Below are 15,917 nucleotides of genomic sequence, written 5' to 3'. Positions count from 1 at the left end.
GCTCAACGTAGTCGTTGGGCACAGTGACAGTGTGCAAAAGGACAAGGGTCCTATTCCGACACTAGTGGGAACCGACAGATGATTAGCCGTGCGGTAGCTGTACTTGGTATTTGTTTGGCGCCGTTGCTGGGGATTGTTCGATTTTGGACAACTGACGGTTTATTTTTTTTCTTAGATTAGGAAAAATTTATTTTTTTCGTTTAGAGTTACTAAAATTGAGTCTTCTATTATTGTTTTTAGTTAAAATTTTAAAATCCTTATTTTCTTTTTCTAAATTATTTTCAAAAATTTTTAAAACCAATAACTTCATAATTTAGTCTTCTGTTTGAGTTTAGTTTCATGTTTTAAGTTTGGTGTCATTTGTGTGTTTTTATTTTTCTTTTAATTTTTCAAATTACATATTCTTAGTTTTTTATTGATCTTCAAGTTGTTCTTGTTTATTTTCCTTGTTTGATCTTTAGTGTTTCCTTGTTTTTCTTGTGTATTTTCGAATTATTAGTGTCCAAAATATAAAAATTTTTAAGTTTGGTATCCCTTGTGTCCTTATTTCATTAAAAATTTTCAAAATTTGTTCTTGGTGTTCATCTTGATCTTCAAAGTGTTCTTGCTGTTCATCTTGACATTCAAAGTTTTCTTGTTTGCTTTCTTTGTTTTAATCTAAAAATTCTAAGTTTGGTGTCTTTTATTGTTTTTCTCTTTCCTCATTAAATTCAAAATATCCTTTCTCTTTATTTTAATTGAATTTTCGATTTTTACTTTTAAAAATTCATATTTTTATTCTAATTTTTTTTATTTCTATCTTAACTTAGTTTTAAAATTTCAAAATTCAAATCTTTTTCAAAAAAAAATCATATCTTGTTCAAATCTTTTTAATTAATTAGTCATTTTAATAGTGGAATTTTTATTTTTATTTTTATTTTTTTAGTTTTCGAAACTTATATTTTATTTTTCTATTATCTTATTTTATCATATCTCCTTTTTAATTCGGTTATCCTTAATTAAATAAAATAAAAATAAAAATATTTTATTTCCTCCATCATGGACCTAAGTGGAAATGAACAGTTCAGAAGGACTCTGGGGTCATATGCTAACCCTACTAATGCTTCCTATGGGAGTAGTATCTGTATATCTCCCGTCAAAGCAAACAGTTTTGAGCTAAATCCTCAGCTCATTATCATGGTGCAGCAAAATTACTAATATTCCGGTCTTTTACAGGAAGAACCTACTGAGTTTCTGGCACAGTTCTTACAAATTGCTGACATAGTACGTGATAAGGACGTGGATCAGGATGTCTACATATTATTACTATTTCCATTTGCTGTAAAAGATCAAGCTAAGAGGTGGTTAAACAACCAACCCACAGCAAGTATAAGAACATGGAAACAGTTATCAGACAAATTCCTAAATCAATATTTCCCTCCAAAAAGGATGACACAGCTAAGGCTGGACATCCAAGGCTTTAAACAAGAGGATAATGAATCCCTTTATAATGCCTGGGAGAGGTACAGAGGGATGCTAAGGAAATGCCCCTCTGAAATATTTTCAAAATGGGTGCAGTTGGATATCTTTTACAATGGTCTTACAGAAAAGGCCCAAATATCTCTAGACCACTCGGCTGGTGGATCTATACATATGAGAAAGACAATTGAAGAGGCTCAAGAGCTCATTGATACAGTTGCTAGAAATTAATATCTATACTTAAGTAGTGGGTCCTCCATGAAAGAAGAAGCTAAAGCAGCATCCACTGAACTTAGTCCTCAAGAACAAGTTGCTGAACTCAATTAGCAATTGCTTACTATAACAAAACAGTTAGCAGAATTTAAAGAGATGATACAAGAAACCAAAGATGCTAATGAGAATATGGAAAAACACTTGAACCAGACAAGATAGCAGCTATATAAACAAATAACAGAAGAATGCCAAGTTGTTCAATTAAGGAGTGGGAAGACATTGAATGTCTCAATCCAAAGCAGCAGAAAGCCAAGAAAGGAACCACTAACAGAAAATAACCAAGCCACTGCTCAAAATCCCTCTGAGGACAGTAAGAGCACAGAGAGGAATGATTCTGGCATTCAAACGCCAGAAAATGGTGGACAGTTGGTGTTAAACGCCCAAGGGATGGCCAGTTCTGGCGTCCAAATGCCAGAAAAGGATGGCAATCTGGCGTTAAACGCCCATGCAGCCCCCAATTCTGGCGTTCAAACACCAATAAGGGATCAGACACCTGAAGGTGCTGATAACAACCCCCTTAAGCAAGCTTCTCCAACCACTTCTGTAGGAAATAAACCTGCAGCAACTAAGATTGAAGAATACAAAGCCAAGATGCCCTATCCTCAGAAACTCTGCCAAGAGGAATAGGGTAAACAATTTTCCCACTTTGCAGACTATCTTAGGACTCTTGAAATAAAGATTCTGTTTGCAGAGGCACTTGAGCAAATACCCTCTTATGCTAAGTTCATGAAAGAAATCTTAAGTCATAAGAAGTATTAGAGAGAAACTGAAAAAGTTTTCCTCACTAAAGAATGCAGTGCAGTCATTCTGAAAAGCTTACCAGAAAAGCTTAAAGATCCCAGAAGCTTTATGATACCATGCACATTAGAGGGTGCTTGCATCAAGACAGCTCTATGTGATCTTGGGGAAAGTATCAACCTAATACCTACATCCACTATCGAAAAGCTTGGTTTGACTGATGAGGTTAAACCAACCCGGATATGCCTCCAACTTGCTGATGGCTCCATTAAGATTCCATCAGGCATAATTGAGGACATGATTGTCAAGGTTGGGCCATTTACCTTTCCCACTGACTTTGTAGTGCTGGAAATGGAGGAGCACAAGAGTGCAACCCTCATTCTAGGAAGACCTTTCCTAGCAACTGGACGAACCCTCATTAACATCCAAAAAGGGGAGATAACCCTGAGAGTCAATGAGGATGAGTTTAAGTTGAATGTTGTCAAAGCTATGCAGCATCCAGAAACATCAAAAGACTGCATGAGCACTGATATTATTGAATCCCTAGTAAAAGAGGTTAATATGACTGAGAGTCTCGAATCAGAGCTAGAGAACATTTTTAAAGATGTTCAGCCTGATCTGGAGGAATCAGAGAAAACAGAAGAACCTCTAAAAACTCCTCAGGAAGAGGAGAAGCCTCCTAAACCCGAGCTCAAACGACTACCACCATCCCTGAAATATGCATTTCTGGGAGAAGATGACACTTTTCCAATAATCATAAGCTCTACTTTGGAGCCACAGGAAGAGAAAGCACTAATTCAGGTGCTAACGACACACAAGACAGCTCTTGGGTGGTCCATAAGTGATCTTAAGGGCATTAGCCCAGCCAGATGCATGCACAAGATCCTATTAGAGGATGATGCTAAGCCAGTGGTTCAACCACAGAGGCGGCTGAATCCAGCCATGAAGGAGGTGGTGCAGAAAGGGGTCACTAAGTTACTAGATGCTGGGATTATTTATCTTATTTCTGATAGCCACTGGGTGAGCTTTGTCCAAGTTGTCCCCAAGAAGGGAAGCATGACAGTGATTCATAATGAAGAAAATGAACTGGTTCCTATAAGAACAGTTACAGGGTGGCATATGTGTATTGACTATAGAAGACTTAATACAATCACCAGAAAGGATCATTTTCCTTTACCATTCATAGACCAGATGCTAGAGAGACTAGTAGGTCATGAATACTACTACTTTTTGGATGGCTATTCAGGTTACAACCAAATTGCAATAGATCCACAGGACCAAGAGAAAACAGTATTCACATGTCCTTCTGGAGTATTTTCCTACAAAAAGATGCCATTTGGTCTGTGCAATGCACCTGCAACCTTTCAGAGGTGCATGCTCTCTATCTTCTCTGATATGGTAGAGAAATTTCTGGAAGTCTTCATGGATGACTTCTCAGTATTTGGAGACTCATTCAGCTCCTGTCTTGACCATCTAGCACTTGTTCTGAAAAGGTGCCAAAAGACTAACCTGGTTTTAAACTACGAAAAATGTCACTTTATGGTAACTGAAGGAATTGTCCTTGGGCACAAAATTTCAAACAAGGGGATAGAGGTGGATCAAGCTAAGGTAGAGGTAATTGAAAAATTACCACCACCTACCAATGTTAAGGCAATCAGAAGCTTTTTGGGGCATGCAAGATTCTATAGGAGGTTTATAAAGGATTTTTCAAAAATTGCAAAACCTTTGAGCAATCTGCTAGCTGCTGACACGCCATTTGTCTTTGACACTGAGTGTCTGCAGGCGTTTGAAACTCTGAAAGCTAAGTTGGTCACAGCACCAGTCATTTCTGCACCAGACTGGACATTACCATTCGAACTAATGTGTGATGCCAGTGACCATGCCATTGGTGCAGTGTTGGGAAAATGGCATAACAAGCTTCTGCACGTTATTTACTATGCTAGCCGTGTTTTGAATGATGCACAGAAGAATTACACAACCACAGAAAAAGAATTTCTTGCAGTGGTTTATGCCATTGACAAGTTCAGATCTTATTTAGTGGGATCAAAAGTGATTGTGTACACTGACCATGCTGCTCTAAAATATCTCCTCACAAAGCAGGATTCAAAACCCAGACTCATAAGATGGGTGTTACTTCTACAAGAGTTTGATATAGAAATAAGAAACAGAAATGGGACAGAGAACCAAGTAGCAGATCACCTGTCCCGGATATAACCAGTAGAAGGAGCGTCCCTCCCTCCTACTGAGATCTCTGAAACCTTTCTGGATGAGCGACTCTTTGCCATTCAGGAATTACCATGGTTTGCAGACATTACAAACTATAAAGCTGTGAGATTCATACCCAAAGAGTACAGTAAGCAACAAATGAAAAAATTGATTTCTGATGCAAAGTACTACTTGTGGGATGAACCATATCTCTTTAAGAGGTGTGCAGACAGAGTAATCCACAGATGTGTGCCTAGAGAAGAGGCACAAAAGATCCTAGGGCATTTCCATGGATCACAATATGGAGGACATTTTGAAGGTGAACGAACAGCCACCAAGGTTCTCCAATGTGGTTTCTACTGGCCCACTCTCTATAGAGACTCCCGAGAGTTTGTACGTAACTGTAACAGTTGTCAGAGAGCTGGTAATCTTCCTCACGGTTATCCCATGCCACAGCAAGGGATCCTAGAGATTGAGTTGCTTGATGTATGGGGTATTGACTTCATGGGGCCTTTCCCACCATCATATTCAAACACTTATATTCTGGTGGCAGTAGACTATGTATCTAAATGGGTAGAAGCAATTGCAACACCCACTAATGATACTAAAACAGTGATGAAGTTCCTCCAGAAGCATATCTTCAACAGGTTCGGTGTCCCTAGGGTACTGATCAGTGATGGAGGCACTCATTTCTGTAATAAACAGCTTGACTCTGCTCTGGTACGATATAGAATTAACCATAAAGTGGCAACTCCATATCATCCACAGACAAATGGGTAGGCTGAAGTCTCGAATAGAGAACTAAAACGAATCCTGGAACGGACTGTAAGTAACTGTAGAAGGGATTTGGCAAGAAGTCTGGATAATGCTCTGTGGGCATACAAAACAGCATTCAAGACTCCTGTAGGGACCTCTCCATACCAACTTGTGAATGGAAAAGCCTGTCATCTGCCAGTGGAACTGGAACACATGGCCTATTGGGCAACCAGGTTCCTAAACCTTAATGCTAAGATAGCTGGAGAGAAAAGATTACTCCAGTTGAATGAGCTGGAAGATTTCATACTCAATGCTTTTGAAAATACTAAAATTTATAAAGAGAAAGCAAAAAGATGGCATGACAAAAGGCTATCATCTAGAGTCTTTGAGACAGGACAGAAGGTCCTACTATTTAACTCTAGGCTCAGATTGTTCCCTGGGAAATTGAAATCCCGGTGGAGGGGACCATATGTGATTACAAGTGTGTCACCATATGGTTATGTAGAGCTTCAAGATGTTGATTCTGACAAAAAATTCATTTTAATAGACAGAGAATCAAACATTATCTTGAAGGCAATATTGAGAAAGAATGCTCAAAACTGAGACTAAATTAAAAAGCTTAGTCAAGTCCAGCTAAAGACTGTAAAGGAACGCTTGCTGGGAGGTAACCCAGCCATTATTTAGATGTTTATAACAGTTATATAAGTTTATTTAATTTTGTTAATTATGTTTGTTAATGCTTATCAGTGAAAAAGTCAAGGAAATGAAGGTTCAAAACATAAAACAAAAGAATCACAGAGAAAAAGCGCTCACTGGCGTTAAAACGCCAGTAAGGAGGCAAATTGGGCGTTAAACGCCAGAATGGCTATTATTCTAGGCGTTTAACGCCAGTAAAGATATCATTCTGGGCGTTAAACGCCAGAATGGGCCACATTCTGGGCGTTTAATGCCAGAAACAGTAGCATCCTGGGCGTTCAGAAAAACGCCCAGTGAAAAAGGATTTCTGGCATTTAACGCCAGCCAGGGTATCTGGCTGGGCGTTAAACGCCCAAAATGGCCACCAGATAGGCGTTAAACGCCCAGAATGATATTCATTCTGGGCGTTTAACGCCAGAACAGCTAGGGGAGAGGCAATTTTGTTTGCAATTCAATTTTTTTCGAATTTTCTTGTTTTAATTCAAAATTTTCTGCATTTAAACATTACAAACATTCAATTTCTAACTTCCATTAACAAAAAAATTCATAATCTTATAAATTCCTTTTAATTCTCCTTCAAAATCTTTTCAAATCTTTTTCAAAAAACTCATTTATCTTTCCAATTTCTTTCCAAATCTTTTCAATTCATTCATACTATCTTTTAATTCTTAGATGCATAAACAAAAATTCAGATTTAACTTCCTCATATCTTCTTCATATCTCTTAAATTTTGAAAACAATCTTCTCTTTCGCATATCGTGGTTATCTCGTATCAATCATATCTTTCAATCATATCTTTTTCAAATCTTTTTGAAACCATACCCTCCCTCCCCTCTATTTATGCATTCGGCCATTACCCATCCTCCATCATTCGAATCCTTCTCTCCATCTACTCATCTTCTTTCTTTGTTTTTGCTTGAGGACAAGCAAACCTCTAAGTTTGGTGTGATTTTCCGTGATCACTGACCAAGATCATGGCCCCTAAAGGAAAACAAACCACTCCAAGAGGCAAGAAAGAAAATAATCCAAAACCACAATGGATGCATGAGAGGTTCTGCACCAAAGAACATGCAGATTATTACTTCAAAATAGTGTGCAGAAGATCAGTGATCCCGGAAGTCAAGTTCGATCTGAAAGAAGACGAATATCCAGAGATCCAAGAGCATATTCGAAACAGAGGATGGGAAATCCTAGCTAATCCTGAGATGAATGTGGGAAAAAACATGGTCCAGGAATTCTATGCAAATTTGTGGCTGACAGATAAGCAAAGAATAGAGGGAACTGCCTTCCACACTTTTTGAACCATGGTCAAAGGGAGGATTATCTACTTCCATCTTGACAAAGTGAGAGACATCCTCAAACTTCCTCAACTACAGGATGATCTAGAATTCTTTAATAAGAGAATGGCTAAAGATAAAAAGTTAGATCAAGTTCTAGAGGACATATGCCTCCCTGGAACTAAGTGGATAACCAATTCAAAAGGTATCCCAAACCAACTGAAGATATGAGACCTCAAGCCAGTTGCTAGGGGCTGGCTGGATTTCATTGGGTGATCTATACTTCCCACCAACAACCGCTCTGAAGTCACTGTCAAAAGAGCAGTGATGATCCACTGTATTATGCTAGGAAAAGAAGTGAAGGTTCATCAATTAATTCCTTGTGAAATTTACTTATTTGCAAACAAGGAATCAACTGAGGCCAAATTGGCTTACCCAAGCTTGATCAGTCTGTTATGTAAAGATGTGGGGGTACAGATAGGTGTGGATGAATATATCCCAGTTGAACACCCAATCACTAAAAGGGTAATGGATGGACCTTAAGTACAAGACGACCTCGTCAAGAAAGGGGCACATGAGATCCTCCCAGAAATCCCTCAATTTGACTGTTGGACCCGCTTAGAAGCATCTGTCAACAAGCTGCAAGAATCTATGGATCAACTCAAAGAAGAGCAGGAGAATCAGAATAGCATGCTCTACAAACTGCTCAGAGAACAAGAGAAGCAAGGGCGTCAGTTACAGGAACTAAAGCGCCAGAAGCTGATCCTTGAAGAGCCAGACATCCCACAGATTGAAGGAGCACCTATCCCTCAAAATCAAGGTTGTTGAGTCCTAACTCTGTGATAACTTTTATTATTAGAAACCTATTTTAAGAATCACATAAGCATTAGTATTAGAGTCATTTATTTTTATGTCTTTAATTTCCTTCCTTTTATTATTATTTGTCTGCTTTTATGTTTATTTTATGTCTTATTTCTATTCCATGATCAATAAAGTTTAGAGTCTATGTCTTAAAGCTATGAATGATTCCATGAATCATTCACCTTTCTTAAATGAAAAATGTTTTTATTTGCAAAAGAACAAAAAGTACATGAATTTTGAATTTTGTCTTGAAATTAGTTTAATTATTTTGATGTGGTGGCAATACCTTTTGTTTTCTGAATGAATGCCTGAACAGTGCATGTTTTTGATATTGTTGTTATGAATATTAAAATTGTTGGCTCTTAAAAGAATAAGAAAAAAGGAGAAATATTATTTGATAATCTGAAATATCATGAAATTGATTCTTGACGCAAGAAAAAGACTGAAAAGCAAAGCTTGAAAAAAAAATTTGCGAAAAATAAAAGAAAAAGAAAGAAAAAAGAGAAAGCAAGCAGAAAAAGCCAATAACCCTTTAAACTAAAAGGCAAGGGTAAAGAGGATCCAAGGCTTTGAGCATTAATAGATAGGAGGGCCCAAAGGAATAAAATCCTGGCCTAAGCGGCTAAATCAAGCTGTCCCTAACCATGTGCTTGTGGCATGAAGGTCCAAGTGAAGAGCTTGAGACTGAGTGGTTAAAGTCGTGGTCCAAAAGCAAAAAGAGTGTACTCAAGAGCTCTGGGCACCTCTAACTGGGGACTCTAGCAAAGCTGAGTCACAATCTGAAAAGGTTCACCCAGTTATGTGTTTGTGGCATTTATGTATCCGGTGGTAATATAGGAAGACAAAATGCTTAGGGTCACGGCCAAGACTCATAAAGTAGCTGTGTTCAAGAATCAACATACTGAACTAGGAGAATCAATAACACTATCTGAATTTTGAGTTCCTATGGATGCCAATCATTCTGAACTTCAAAGGATGAAGTGAGATGCCAAAACTATTCAGAAGCAAAAAGGCTACTAGCCCCGCTCATCTAATTGGAACTAAGCTTCAGTGATATTTTGGAAATTATTGTACTTTCTCTTATTTTTATCCTATTTTGTTTATAGTTGCTTGGGGACGAGCAACAATTTAAGTTTGGTGTTGTGATGAGCGGATAATTTGTACCCTTTTTGGCATTGTTTTACATAGTTTTTAGTATGTTTTAGTTACTTTTTATTAGATTTTTATTAATTTTTATTTAAAAATTACATTTCTAGACTTTCCTATGAGTTTGTGTGTTTTTCTATAATTTCAGGTATTTTCTGGCTGAAATTGAGGGATCTGAGCAAAAATCTGATTCAGAGGCTGAAAAAAGACTACAGATGCTATTGGATTCTGAACCTCCTGCACTCGAAATGGATTTTCTCGACCTACAGAAGTCCAATTACCACGCTCTTAATTGAGTTGGAAATTAGACATCCTGGGCTTTCCAGCAATATATAATAGTCTATACTTTGCCCGAGATTTGATGGCCAAAACTGGCGTCTAAAGTCATCCTAAAACTTTCTGGCGTAAAACGCCAGAACTGGCACCTTTTTCGGCGTTAAACGCCCATTCTGGCACTCAGGGTGGCGTTTAATGCCAACTTTGAGCATATGAACGTGAAAGCTTGAAAGCTCAGCCCAGGCATGCACCAGGTGGGTCCCGGAAGTGGATTTCTGCACTATCTGCACTTAGTTACTCATTTTCTGAAAACCTAAGTTACTAGTCTTGTATAAAAACTACTTTTAGAGATTCATTTTGTACCTCATGACATTTTACACTTCATATTGTATCTTCTACGGCATGAGTCTCTAAACCCCATAGGTGGGGGTGAGGAGCTCTGCTGTGTTTCAATGGATTAATGCAATTACTACTGTTTTCTATTCAATCACACTTGATTCTATTCTAAGATACTCACTCGTACTTCAATATAGAGAATATGATGATCCTTGACACTCATCATTATCCTCAACCTATGAACGCGTTCCTGACAACCACTCCCGTTCTATCTTAGCTCAACGTAGTTATTGGGTGACAGCTTGAGTGCGTATCTCTTGGGTTTCTAATCCACGGACCGAGTCCGGAGGTTGGAACCTTCGTGGTATAGGCTAGAACTAATTGGCAGCATTCCTGGGATCCGAAAAGTTTAAACCTTGTCTGTGGTATTCCGAGTAGGATCTGGGAGGGAATGACTATGACGAGCTTCAAACCTGCGAATGTTGGGCGCAGTGACAGTGTGCAAAAGGACAAGGGTCCTATTCTGACGCTAGTAGGAACTGACAGATGATTAGCCGTGCGGTAGCTGTACTTGGTATTTGTCATCCGAGACGAGAAATCTGACAGTTGATTAGCCGTGCAGACATCGTACCTGGTATTTTTCATCTAAGAGGATCATACAGCTTGCCATTCAAGGAAGCCATGCGTGTTTGGAGAAGAAGACAGTAGGAAAGCAGAGATTCAGATGACAGAGCATCTCCGGAACCTCAGCCTGTTTCTCATTATTGAATCACAAGTACTATTTATTTTATGTTATTTATTTTTCATAAATACAATCACTTTTATCATTAATCTCCTGACTAAGATTTACAAAATAACCATAGATTGCTTCAAGCCGACAATCTCCGTGGGATCGACCCTTACTCACGTAAGGTATTACTTGGACTACCCAGTGCACTTGCTGGTTAATTTTGCGATGTTGTGAAAAGTGTAATCACAATTTCGTGCACCAGCTAGTCATGCGTACGCGTCGCTACTAGCTTCTCAAAACTTCATTTTTCTTACATTCTTTCCACTTTTGTATGTTTTCTTTCCACCCTCCAAGCCATTCCTGCCCTATAAAGCCTAAAAACACTTAACACACAGATCACGACATCGAATGGTAATAAAGGGTAATTAAAATTGATAGTTTAAAGGCCTAGGAAACATGTTTTCAACTATATCACAGAATTTGGAAGGATTTGTAAAACCATGCAAATTATATGAATAAGTGTGTAGAGAATTGATCAAAACCACTCAATTGAGCACAAGATAAACCATAAAATAGTGGTTTATCATTGCCTCCACCTACTAATGTCAAGGCAATAAGAAGTTTCCTAGGACATGCAGGATTCTACAGGAGGTTCATAAAAGATTTCTCTAAAATCGCAAAACCCCTGTGCAATCTCTTGGCCACTAACGTTCCCTTCGTTTTTGACCAAAAATGCATGTACGCCTTTGAAACTTTGAAACTTTGAAAGCCAAGCTTGTCATTGCTCCTATCATCTCTGCACCCAACTGGGACTTACCATTTGAGCTAATGTATGATGCCAGTGATCATGCAATTGGCCCAGTCCTAGGGCAGAGACATGACAAGCTTCTGCATATCATTTATTATGTTAGTCGCGTATTAAATGATGCATAGAAAAACTATACTACTACAGAAAATGAGCTACTTGCAGTGGTTTATGCCATTGACAAGTTCAGATCCTACCTAGTAGGATCTAAGGTCATTATTTATACTAACCATGCTGCTCTAAAGTATCTACTCACTATGCAGAAATCTAAATCCAGACGTATAAGATGAGTATTACTCCTGCAAGAGTTTGATATAGAAATTAGAGATAGAAAAGGGATAAAAAATCAGGTGGCTAATCACTTATCCCGGATTGAGCCAGTAGCAGGGGCTTCTTCTCCCTCCTCTGACATATCTGAATCCTTTCTAGATGAGCAACTCTATGCCATCTGGACAGTGCCTTGGTTTGTAGACATTTCAAGTTACAAAGCTATAAGGTTCATTTCCAAGGGATTTACCAAGCAGCAAGCCTAGAAACTCATGCATGATGCAAATTACTACTTATGGGATGAGCCATATCTCTTTAAGAGATGCTCAGATAGAATAATCCAATGCTTTGTGTCTAAAGAAGAGGCACCGAGAATTCTATGGCATTGGCATGGCTCTGACTATGAAGGACACTTTGGAGGTGAGCGGACAGCCACCAAGGTTCTCCAAAGTGGCTTTTACTGGCCTACTCTCTTTAAGGATTCTAGAGAGTTCGTCCGTATTTGATAGTTGCCAAAGGGTTGGCAATCTCCCTCAGAGGTCTTTTCTTTAGGTTGTAATGGGGTTAGGGTCAAGGTAAGGGTTATATATAGCTAAGTGAGCTCAATATTTGAATCTTTGATTAACATAAGCTTCCCATCTAACCTATATAGCAACCTATGCAAATCTAACTAACCTAACTACCCATTCTTCTCACTTTTTCACATACTCATGCATTCTTTCTTTTTATCATAACACATATGCATTGATTTTCATTGGACTTCTCTTTGGGACATTTTGTTCCCTTTTTATTTCTTTCTTTTTCTTTTTCTTTTCTTTTCTTTTCTTTTTTTTTCACTTTTTCATCTTTGTGTATATATTTTTGTTTTTCTTTTCTTTCTTTTCAACTTCAAACATATATAAGAGCATCATTGCACATGGCTTCATATTTAATGCATGAAGATGTACCCAATTCCCAAGATTTTCAATAAAAATTCTAAACACCCTTTTTATCCCAACCAATGTTCCAAGGTTTCCCACACTTGAATGACACACACACATTAGCCTAAGCCAATCAAAGATCCAAATAAGGATAATTATTATTTTTTTCACTTGAAGGCTTGTAATGTGCTAATATTAGAACAAAGGGGTTTATCATAGGCTCAAAGTTGGCTAACAATGATTGATGACGAGTAGGCCATTTGGGTATGTGAGCTAAATGAAATGATGGCCTCAATCATATAAAATGCATGTCTACATGGAATAATGGACATAAAGAATCGAACAAATCAAGGATCACAATCATAGAAGGAGAACAATGCACACAAGAATGAAAATAAGTGGTTATAAGATGTAACCATGCAATTAGGCTAAAGTCTCACATGCTTGTGTTCTTGGCCCAAAACCATGTTCCAAAATACATTTTTCAAGCAAGATTAACACAAAAATTTCCAAATTGGTAGGGTGCCCTATAGATAATTTTTTGGAAACGAAGTTATCACCCTAACTAACCAAGTAGTCCTAACATGCAAGAAATGTTCAAATACAAAAACTAACCATGCAATGTATCCTAATTAACAAAGGAAAATCAACATTATGGGTGTTGAAAGGAAAAAATTATTACCTACAGAGATCGGTCGAACGACCTCCCCACACTTAAGAATTAGCACGGTCCTCCGTGCTAGTGGTAAGGCGCAAGGGGTGATCAGGTCCAAAACTTCCACTATCCCATTCATGAATGTCGTCTTCACTTAAGTTCGAAGTGGATGTAGAGATCTCCGGCTCCTCCATAGGTGGTGTCACAGAACTCAAAAGCTTCTTCACATAAGCAAATCGGCGTTGGTTGCGCCGTTCATATCGGTCCGTCTTGCTATGGACGTTTAGAAGCAGATGATGGGACGATCCTTGTGGTGTAGAAGAAGTGGTAGGGATATCCAAAGGAGTAGCTATGGCAAGGTGTCTGATTTCCACCGGAGGCTTGAGATATTTTTCGGTTGGGATGACGTCGTCCTCTATCGGAACCATTGCTTTCCGATCTTTAGTCTCTCGGGGAACACCAGCAGCAGTAACTAACTCCGTCACCAGGGCAGGAAAAGGTAGGTTACCCTTGGCATGAACATGACCCATGGCTTAGTGGATGAGGCATGCAATGTTGACCAGCCGCTCTGTGAGTATGCACCAAACTAGCAAGGCAAGGTCCGCGGTGATCAATGTCTCGTGAGTGCTAGGAAACACATAATGAGACAAGATTTGGGTCCATGCTCGAGCCTCTACGGTAAGATGGCGCGCAAAAATGCCCTTAGGTCGGGACCTGAGGCTCCCTCGGGTCCAAAATGACTCCGGTCCGGCAATGACTCAGCGGATAGCATCCCAATCAAGAACAAAATCAAAGTCATCACGCTGACGGAGGACCTCTTGGTAACCATCTACCTCAGCCACCACTAGCAAGACCTTGAGGATCCCTTGGATGGCGTCTTCTGAGACCGGGACTTGCTTCCAGCACACAAAAATAGTCCGAAGAGAAGGAGAGTGGTAATTGGAGTAGAACTCCACTACCCACGAGAGATTGGATTCTTGGGGTTGACGCATGAGAAACCCCCACTGCCGCCGCTCAATGCGAGGTAACACAACTTGAGCTATATGCTTCGGAGAGGCAAGAAGTGGTTCAGAATGATAGTTCCTTGCAATCATGATGGGGTACATAAGCTCACAATAGCAGTTGGGGAACCTAGCGGGATCCTTTGCAGGGTTCTCCTTCTCTTGTGCATCAATATTAATAATGCTTCACACCTTCTTGGAGAGAGGTTTAGCTTTGGGCGCATGGTGAGCCTTGGCAGTGGATCTTTGAGGTGTCCTTTTGGTAGGCGACTTCTTCGGTTCCTTTTCCTTGTCCTTTTTTATGGCCATCTGAATTATAACATGCAAGTGAGACAAATGCCACAAAAGAATAGGTATCTTGAAAGCATGACAGCTGCAACATGCAAGCGAGAAAATAATTGAAACATGGGGCAATGCACTAGCATGGGATGCAAGAGGGAGATAAGCATGCAAGTAAAAGGCATGAGAGGAATAGGCTCAAGCATCCATAATAATACAAAGTAGCATATGCAAGAAGGGAATAAGCACAAGAAAGTCATACACCTAGTCCAATTCCATGACAATGAAGAATACAAAGAAGTAAGGCGGAATTAGAGGGAGTGGGACTAATAATCTTGCAATATGTCACAAGGAAGCAAGTCATAAGTAATGAGCATGTGAGTGGGAAATATGAAGAATAACAGGCTCAACACACACAAAGATAAGCAAGTGTAATGAGAAAGGGCACCAAGTTGAAAGCATAGTGTCAAATTTGAAATAAGTACTCATTGGTGCCTTTCATCGAACACTTGGTGTGTAACCCTCAAACAATAAGCAAGTGGAGAAAATGTAGCAATGTAGCACCCCCAAAATGCAATACAAATCATCAAACAACACCTCATATCACCAAAAAGTCAAAATATATCAAAACAACCCACCAATGCAAGAGATAAATCCAACCTCAACACCCATGGAAAATGGGAAAAGAAAGCAAGCAATTAAACAAGAATGCATTAAGCAAAATGTAACTAAGGGGAAATGGGAAAAACAATGGAATGCAACTAAGGATAGAAAATTTGAACAAAAAGAGGAAAAGAAGAAGTAGTAGAAAACCTTGAGTAGAGAGAGGGGGCAAGGTGTAGGGCAAGTGAAGATAGGAGAGAAGAAATGGAAGGAAGAGATGATCCGCCGAAGGCGGTGGTCGGCGGCAGTGGCGGCGGATGGTGCTATCAGAGGTGATGGTAAGGTGAGAAGGTGATAGGAGGGGGTGAAGAAGAAAGGAAGAATGAATGGAAGAAGAGAATGGAGATGGAAAACTCAAACTGGGCGCGCTGCATCATAAGTGGCGTCGTGGAAGCGACGCGTGCGCGCCACATGCGCGTGCGCGCGGATGGGTGGAAAAGAAGAGGGGCGCGCGAGCACCACCCACGCGTACACGTGGGTTGGTAGAATGGTGAGGGACGCGTACGCATCAAAGCGCACACACGCGTGGAGGCAGCTGCGCGTTTTGCGCAGTGTTCGCGCGACGTTCGCGCAAC

Source organism: Arachis ipaensis, chromosome B7 (assembly GCF_059453495.1).
Source record: "Arachis ipaensis isolate K30076 ecotype BB chromosome B7, ASM5945349v1, whole genome shotgun sequence".
Taxonomy (NCBI): domain Eukaryota; kingdom Viridiplantae; phylum Streptophyta; class Magnoliopsida; order Fabales; family Fabaceae; genus Arachis; species Arachis ipaensis.
This window is presented reverse-complemented; position numbering follows the sequence as displayed.